Raw genomic sequence first — 9560 nt, 5'->3', positions numbered from 1 at the left:
TCAGGGAGGTCATGGACTCTATCATTTTGGAGCAACTATTACAGAGTCTCCCCAAGGTCACTAGGACTTGGGTGAGGAGACACCAACTTGTCACCTTAGAAGCAGCCATAGAAACTTGTGGAGGCAGGAGTCCCTAATAATCACCTCTCCATTGCAAGGACACAACCCAGGAAGGAAAGGTGGAGGGTCACAGATGGTCAGGCCACAGGAAAAGAGAGAGGATGAGGAGACCCTGCCCATACAATGACAAATTGTATGTGACCAGTGTGGGGGTGCAGGGCACTTGAAAAGGGACTGCCCCTACATGGATTGTGACTTTCCTGAATCTTGTGGGTGGACAGAAACCTTTGCAGGAGAGGGGGGCAGGCAAAACAGATACGTATTGTCTCTGTGAGACTGGCGTTCAGGCAAGGGATGGGTCTTGCTGGTCAGGAAAGACTAAGTGAAGCCCTATTGGATGGTGCTGGGAGAAAAATTAAGAGTGGCGTGTACTGGGAGGAGCAAACCTGTCCAGTGGCCAGAGTACCTCTGGAGACTAGGGGCACTGTTGCGGTTTAGTAATGAGACAGAACACAGCTTTATGCAAGCAAACAGGCTGGTTAGCGGAGATGGGCTGTTTTGCCCCCCCTGCCTTTTATTTTTTTTTTTATTTTATTTTTTTTAAGCATTACACACTGCTACACAAAGGAATGTATGACGTTGATTTATATGCTTAGTTATTATTTTTTATTTACTATAATTTTGGTTCTTAGGCCTTGAGCCCAGGCTAAAGAAACCTCCCACAGTTGCTGTCCAAACAATCAAGTTCTCAGGGTTCATATCTAGCCCTTGTTCTTGGATAGAGCAATGTGTGCATTGCTTCTAGGAAACAGTCAGGGTGTGCCCCGCCTGCTTCCAGGTGGAATAGCTAGACATTAACCCTTCAGGGCACACTTGGATGGAAGTCAGTTGGGGAGGTCAAGACCTTGCCCCAACCGGTACTGATTGTGATAGACAGGGACCCTTTTCCTTTAAGGGTGGAGAAGAACTTTTGTGAACTTATGTGGCTACAAAGGGCAGAACCAAAACAGCTGAGGTGTCAAAGAATAAGGCAGAGCGCACAAGGAGGGCTAGAGATGAAGAAATGAAACATACTAGATGGGGGATAAGCCATGAAACCAAAAGCCTGGGAGAGGACCCCAAGGTAGAGGAGAATGAAAAGGGGGTAAACATAGAACACAACTTAGCAAATAAAGAAGGCATATGGGGAGGCAAAAATACTGAGGGCCAGAGGGACCTGAGACAAGATCATAGAATCATAGAATCATAGAATATCAGGGTTGGAAGGGACCCCAGAAGGTCATCTAGTCCAACCCCCTGCTCAAAGCAGGACCAATTCCCAGTTAAATCATCCCAGCCAGGGCTTTGTCAAGCCTGACCTTAAAAACCTCTAAGGAAGGAGATTCTACCACCTCCCTAGGTAACGCATTCCAGTGTTTCACCACCCTCTTAGTGAAAAATTTTTTCCTAATATCCAATCTAAACCTCCCCCACTGCAACTTGAGACCATTACTCCTCGTTCTGTCATCTGCTACCATTGAGAACAGTCTAGAGCCATCCTCTTTGGAACCCCCTTTCAGGTAGTTGAAAGCAGCTATCAAATCCCCCCTCATTCTTCTCTTCTGCAGGCTAAACAATCCCAGCTCCCTCAGCCTCTCCTCATAACTCATGTGTTCCAGTCCCCTAATCATTTTTGTTGCCCTTCGCTGGACTCTCCAATTTATCCACATCCTTCTTGAAGTGTGGGGCCCAAAACTGGACACAGTACTCCAGATGAGGCCTCACCAATGTCGAATAGAGGGGAACGATCACGTCCCTCGATCTGCTCGCTATGCCCCTACTTATACATCCCAAAATGCCATTGGCCTTCTTGGCAACAAGGGCACACTGCTGACTCATATCCAGCTTCTCGTCCACTGTCACCCCTAGGTCCTTTTCTGCAGAACTGCTGCCTAGCCATTCGGTCCCTAGTCTGTAGCTGTGCATTGGGTTCTTCCGTCCTAAGTGCAGGACCCTGCACTTATCCTTATTGAACCTCATCAGATTCCTTTTGGCCCAATCTTCCAATTGGTCTAGGTCCTTCTGTATCCTATCCCTCCCCTCCAGCGTATCTACCACTCCTCCCAGTTTAGTATCATCCGCAAATTTGCTGAGAGTGCAATCCACACCATCCTCCAGATCATTTATGAAGATATTGAATAAAACTGGCCCCAGGACCGACCCTTGGGGCACTCCACTTCATACCGGCTGCCAACTAGACATGGAGCCATTGATCACTACCCGTTGAGCCCGACAATTTAGCCAGCTTTCTACCCACCTTATAGTGCATTCATCCAGCCCATACTTCCTTAACTTGCTGACAAGAATACTATGGGAGACCGTGTCAAAAGCTTTGCTAAAGTCAAGAAACAATACATCCACTGCTTTCCCTTCATCCACAGAACCAGTAATCTCATCATAAAAGGCGATTAGATTAGTCAGGCATGACCTTCCCTTGGTGAATCCATGCTGGCTGTTCCTGATCACTTTCCTCTCATGCAAGTGCTTCAGGATTGATTCTTTGAGGACCTGCTCCATGATTTTTCCAGGGACTGAGGTGAGGCTGACTGGCCTGTAGTTCCCAGGATCTTCCTTCTTCCCTTTTTTAAAGATTGGCACTACATTAGCCTTTTTCCAGTCATCCGGGACTTCCCCGGTTCGCCACGAGTTTTCAAAGATAATGGCCAGTGGCTCTGCAATCACAGCCGCCAATTCCTTCAGCACTCTCGGATGCAACTCGTCCGGCCCCATGGACTTGTGCACGTCCAGCTTTTCTAAATAGTCCCTAACCGCCTCTATCTCCACAGAGGGCTGGCCATCTCTTCCGCATTTTGTGATGCCCAGCGCAGCAGTCTGGGAGCTGACCTTGTTAGTGAAAACAGAGGCAAAAAAAGCATTGAGTACATCAAGATCAAGTGGATGTGGACGTTGAAAGTAACCTGGGTGAGGTAGGAGAAAAGGAGACTTTTTTCTGAGCAGAGGAGGTGTCCCATGGGGGAAAGGGTTGCCCTGGCATAAGGACAGCTGGACAGAAATGGAGAACTGGATACATTCATGGAAGCTAAGTCCATTAGTGGCTATTAGCCAGGATGGGTAAGGAATGGTGTCCCTAGCCGCTGTGTGTCAGAGGATGGAGATGGATGGCAGGAGAGAGATCATTTGATCATTACCTGTTAGGTTCATTCCCTCTGGAGCACCAGGCATTGGGCACTGTTGGTAGACAGGATACTGGGCTGGATGGACCTTTGGTCTGACCCAGTATGGTCGTTCTTATATTTCTTATTAGATGTGGGGGTTATCTGCTGGCAGAGTGCATCTTGTGTGGATGGAAGATGGAGGTGGCCTCCACAGAAATGCCAGAGAGCCGGGGAAAGAAGCCTAGTTCATGAGAGGGGACAATAGCCTCCAGAGGAACAGTACAGCCTGAGGGAGGAGAGAAGACCTCTGGTAGAGGAAAAGAATGGGGGGAGATGTCTGAACAGCCTATGGTGACTCACCACTCTGTGCACTTTGGCAGTGTCCTCATGTGGGGTAAATTGATGAAGTAATAGTTCCAGTACTAAGGATTTAACTAATTAACTGGGTGATTCAGCTTATCACCTGGAAACAGGTAAAAGAGAGGCAGGAAGAGACAGCAGGAGGGAGAGGACTGGAAGAAAGGGCTAGAGAAACTCAAGAGCACAGATCTCCATTCCCCCTGCTCTGCGCCTTGGTAGTAGGTAAAAGACTTTGGGAAAAGCATTATGCTGCCTGGAACTGACACTTTTAAAGCACATTGTAAATAAAGCACTTGGGGTTGAACCGATCACTGGCGGAGAGGAGGAGAGGACGGTTTGGGGTAAGAATCCAGGGTGAGGGAACCCTGCCCTGAGACACCTTCTCTGATCTCTACCTTGCTGAAGTTGAGAAGGAGAGTCAAAGAATCAGAACTGACTGTCCTGGAGTTCATCCTGGACCCATTTCAGATGCCTTGGTTAGGGACTGCCTTGGTTGAGTGCTCCCAGTCCCTCAAAGATAACATTACAGGGTACATGCTAGTGTCCCCACCCCAGAGTTTTCCTATATGGTCCCTGACTCAGTCATATATTTGCAGTAGGGTGCAGCCTTGGGTTCCTCATGCTTGTGAACATTTGGCCAGAGCAGGAATTTTATGCTGTTCAGGAAGTTGCAGTCATCTTTGCTGTCATCTGACTTGTTTTCTGACTGCCTGGCTCATCCCTAATGGATCTACTTCATGATGTTTTTACTTATTATTATTTCTTTATTTCACACTGAGAGGTCCAAACCATAATGGTAGCTCTGAGCCCTCTTGCAGTTCAGTGTGGGTGGGTAGAAGGCTGTTTGGGAATTCAAAACTGGATTTGAATTTCACTTCTGGGGTAGGTTTCAGAGTAGCAGCCGTGTTAGTCTGTATTCGCAAAAAGAAAAGGAGTACTTGTGGCACCTTAGAGACTAACCAATTTATTTGAGCATAAGCTTTCGTGAGCTACAGATCACTTCATCGGATGCATACTGTGGAAAGTACCGAAGATCTTTTTATATGCACAAACCATGAAAAAATGGGTGTTTACCACTACAAAGGGTTTTCTCTCCCCCCACCCCACCCCACTCTCCTGCTGGTAAAAACATGCAGAAACATGCAGAAATGCAGCCCCGGTCCCCTTTCATACTCACTGTATACATGCTTCTGTACTGGGTCCCTTCTTGCATGGCAACAACATCTCCATCTTCATATGCTAAACAAACCATCATAATTGTTTCCAACAAAATCTGACTTCCTACTGAGACAGGCCAGACAGTTTATCCTGAAAGAGTCTGGTTCCAAAACTAGTCTGCTTTAAATGATGTTGTGCAACTTCTGCAGTTAGCTCTGTGTCACCCCAACTGCACAAGGAAAAGGAGAGTGCCTTTCACAAGGACTCAATCTCAGACCTTAAGCAGGTGCGAAGTTAACATTTCTCTAGTACCCTTGAGCATGAAAGAGCCCCAAACTATTTACAAACTGCATACAAGACTCTTTTTCACTCCCCACTAACATGCAGATGTTCACTAGGTGGAACACAGCTGCGATTTAATAGCGCGCAGCACCGCTGCATGACAGAGTGTAGGATGGGAAGTGCAGAATATTCATTGAAATGAACAAGAAATGAATTTGGCCACATTTCTACCCTTGCAAAAAGTGCCATGAGACGTTTGATGGCCACGACTCTCTGTCTTGTATCTCAGCTGGAAGATGGCTCCCCTAAGGAGAGAGTGACCCCATAAAGCCACCTGGGGCATAGTTACAGCACTGAGTCAGAGGGGAGAGCCCCATCTACTGAATAAGCAACTCCACTTCCAGCAGTGGTTGGGCTTTTCCTTGTAGGTCCCCCGTCCAAGTGCTCACCAGGTGCAACCATGCCTCCTTTACAAGATCCTAGCCCAAAGTGAAACAACTGCAGAATCCCAGATGTGCTGGGGGGGCAACAACTCAACAGGGGGTGACAAACGTCTTATCTTCTCTGATTGTCTTTTGCTCAATGTTTCTGTTGGAGAGAGCTGTGAGCTGGACCCCCGCCCATTGGGACCTGGTGGAAGAACTTTGGGGTGCCTGGCTGGTGTCTGTGCTGGGAATACTATGGCACACATTTCCAGGGGTAGCTGATAGCTGACTGGGAGCTGGTCTACTTGCTGCTGATAGTGGGTAACAAATTATGAATTCTGGTAATATGAATATTGTTTTACTGCCACAGCATATGTATGTCCAGAGAAATGTGCATACTCTTCATAAAGGCTGATACTGTAAATAAATGAAATATTAATCACCTTCATCGTCAAAACCATGGAGTGATCCATCTTTATATTATTTGGATGAGGCTGTGTGATTAGTTCAACCCTGACATTTTGGGAAATGATGAGAGCTATATAGCGGGTTGGAAGCTCTAGAGCAAGTGAGATTGTGATTTTAATGCATATTAATGGCCCAAATGGGGGGTGGGGGGGAAGGAAGTTTGTGTGAGTCCCTTATAGAGACAGAATGCTAAATAAGAGGATTCCAGCTGTGCAACAGGAAAGTTAAAATGGTTTGTTTGGATCATTAATATTGCAATGAAAACTAATTAAACCTAGAGCTACAAGGAGGAGCTCATCAGAGATTTGAGCAGAGGCAGCCCGGCATTTGGAGGCCTCCAGTTTTAATGGTTTCTTTTATTCCATGTGTGATAGCAGAGCCCGTTGAATAGAGAGAGGCTGGGATGACCTGAGGATCTTAAGCAGGGGTCTCAAACTCAATTTACCTTAGGGCCGGTGCCAATCCTCAAATCCTCCCAGGGGGCCAGTAATGTCACTGAGGATCTTGTTCAGAAAAGAAAACGTCTATATTGTATTTTTTATTTCAAATTTCTTAGAAATAATAAAACTGTCATACGACTGTAGACAATTCTTCACCTGACAGAGTTTTCAGTGTTTGCCAGATACCCGGCAACGCTTCAGTGCTGTCACTTTGTTGATGTTTGGCCTCAGTGACTGAGCAGTTGAAACCTTCAGGATTACAGCGAGGCGGGCATCAGATAGTTGTGTTCGGGATTTAGATGCTGCATCCATGGCTGACTCTGCCCGGCGACTAGTGATGGTATCTCTGTCCCTCTCCCCTGGCCAATGGAAGCAGCAGGGGGTGGGGGTAGGGAGGCGCCTTCAGCAGACATTGGCGTGTCGTGCATGGCTGCATGTGTCTCTCCTCCACGGGCCGCAGTGGGGAGGTTCTCGGGCCGCAGATGGCCCGTAGGCCGGGACTTTGAGACCCCTGATCTTAAGGGAGTTAGGTGCCCAGCTCCTACTGGAATTCAGTAGAAGTAGTAGCTCTCCTGAGCTCCTTTTGAAAATCCCAGGCACACTCTATGAAGCTTTCAAAACTTAGATCCAAGCCCCCCTTACTAGATCTCTGCTCTGACTCTTATAAATCTGGCAGGTCAGATTTATGATCTGTCTGTAGCCTTAGTGTGCACAATCCTGAATGTTCTCTATGCACTGCTTCCTTCGGTGACTCCTCCCCACCTGACTTGGCCAAGGGAACATGTGGCTTCATCTTAACACCCCACAGCTAAAGCTCTCCAAAGGCTGGGAGAGAAGAAGCACCTGCCAAGAGATTTCCATCTCCTCTGTCTGCCTCCCTCTTTGACTTGGTCTTTCCATTGGACTCCACTGTCTATGCTTCTGGTGTGAACATCAACCCTGTACTTTCCGCCTCCCACCTCTTCATCTCGCTGCCTTAGCAACCCTATGAGTGACACTGCCTCCACTCCGCCCTACTGGTGTCCTCTTCCAGGCATTCATCTCCTCTTGCCCTCGCTACTGCAGCTCCCTTCTCGATGGCTTCCCCACATCCCAGCCCACAGCACTCTGCTGCCCACCTTCACATAAATACAAGGGAGCATCACCCACCGACCTCACCATCAGACTTTCACTTCAGAAGCCAGTTCAAAATCACCTTCACTGTTCAATGAACCCTCCTGTGTTTTGCTCCAGCCACTTTGTAAATCTTCTCTCTCCTTCCCTCCTCACCCATCTAGCTAAGGCCTCCTGTGTATCTCCTCCCACAATCTCACCTTAGCCTTTTCCTCTGCAGCTGACTAAAGGAACCTTCCTACATCTCTCGCCCACACTGCAGCTCCTGGTATTTTCAGATCCCACCTGAACATGTCTCTGTTCATCCTAGTTGATGCCTCCTACTTTCCCTCGGCATATCTTTTATTTTATGTTCGTTTGGTACCTGTAGTGTTTAACTTTGTGAAGGGGAGTCTTCTGAGGAGAACCCAGTGTGGCTATGCCCCACCTACTGTGGAAAACAGAGGTGCAAGGAAAGAACCAGAAGTGGCCCAAAGTACTTAAAAGTGTGATGTCCATCCACCAAAATGGGGGAGAGGAAGACATCCTCTCCCCCAGCTCTAATAGTGAAGATCCTAAGAAATGTCTTTGCAGCAATGCTTAAACCTGCAAGGTGCTGCGGGCTCTTGGCTCTCATTGAGGTCATATGGCACTGAAAGGCATTCACCACCTTGTGGGACTAAGTATGTTGTGCATCGCTCGGCCAGTGCAAGCAGCAGCTAGGAAAAAGCACTGCCACACAGGCATCTAGGAGATGACAGATGCTGCCTGCCTGGTTAGCATTTTATGATTCAGATTGAACTATCTTGCAAAGGCTGCCAGGCAGAATCCAGAGCTGCATGCTATACACACCAAATCACCCAATAGCAAGGGGCTCCTGGACATGCCCTGAGAGGAACTCTTTTCCTGCCTCTTGGCAGTGGCTGCTGCTGGGATTGCAGGATTCCAGTAACACACGGGCTGAGCTAGTCTTTGTTTTTTGGTTTTTTGGTTTTTTCCCCACTGCTGATACCCACATTCATGGAGGCGATCTCAGTCACAGCCCACACAGTCTCCTAGGTCCACCCAGCCCATCTAAGACCTCATTCTTCAGGGAGGGGCTCAGGTTACAGTGCGCCTGCAGAGAGAACCGACATGAGACAAGAGTGTACTTGGGATTGCCCTTGGATATAGGACACCAGACTTAAATTTAGATGTCTGAATTTAAATTGACCCATGCCTCCATAAACCGTTAACATTCATCCTGAGAAATCCAACAGAAGTTTATTGCCTTTGTTCCCACCCCATCCCAAGGATTGGGAGCCAGATAATGCGGTGACATCAGACACCCCTTGCTCTAAATACACTGGGATTCTGAGAAGCTACATTCCTGTTTTCCATTTGCTTTTCTTGCTTGCTCCTCTGATCCAAAGCCCTTCAACACCATAGTTTTGGAATGACAAATACTTACCTAAGCTTGAATGACTAGAATAACCTCACATTCCCTTTTCTGGGGTAGCTCACGTGATGTCAAGATCACCTAGTTCAAAAACAGCCTTTGTATATGTGTCATTCTATGTTACCTTCTCATCAGGCTGCAGCACTTTTGAAATAGCCTCATATTGCCTCCTCACTGGCATAGCTCATATATGCCTTGCCAAGGAGTTGGTAATGCATGAAAAGGAGCAGGTGAACAAGAGACATATTGCTGTGCTCATCTGCTCATTTCCTTTTTACCTCCTACTGCAGATTGTATAGAGCCCTGAAGATCAGGGAGGCTTTGTGTACACCCCTCTCCATCTTGAATTTGCTGGTGTGTGACGCAACCCTTGAAATGTGAGGGAACAGCCAAAATGTGGAACACCTAGGTTATGTTGTGTGTTTCACCACAACTGACTGATTATACTGGGTTTTTAAGGCTATCTTCCTCACTGTGCAAATCAAATAAATCTGGTCTGCAATCTGCTTCGTAGGAGGGCAGGGTGAGGAGTGGCGGATCATGCCCAAGTGGCTAGGGGGGATGGAGGGCTTGATATGGGGGGGTCCCTGCCAGGGTTCTTGTGAGGCACCAAAGAGAGGTTGGGCTAGCAGGTTGAAGGGTCCTACGCGCTGCCCTCATACAAGTAATTCAGGCTGCCCAC

The sequence above is a fragment of the Lepidochelys kempii genome, chromosome 7, assembly GCF_965140265.1.
Source record: "Lepidochelys kempii isolate rLepKem1 chromosome 7, rLepKem1.hap2, whole genome shotgun sequence".
NCBI classification, from domain to species: domain Eukaryota; kingdom Metazoa; phylum Chordata; order Testudines; family Cheloniidae; genus Lepidochelys; species Lepidochelys kempii.
This window is presented reverse-complemented; position numbering follows the sequence as displayed.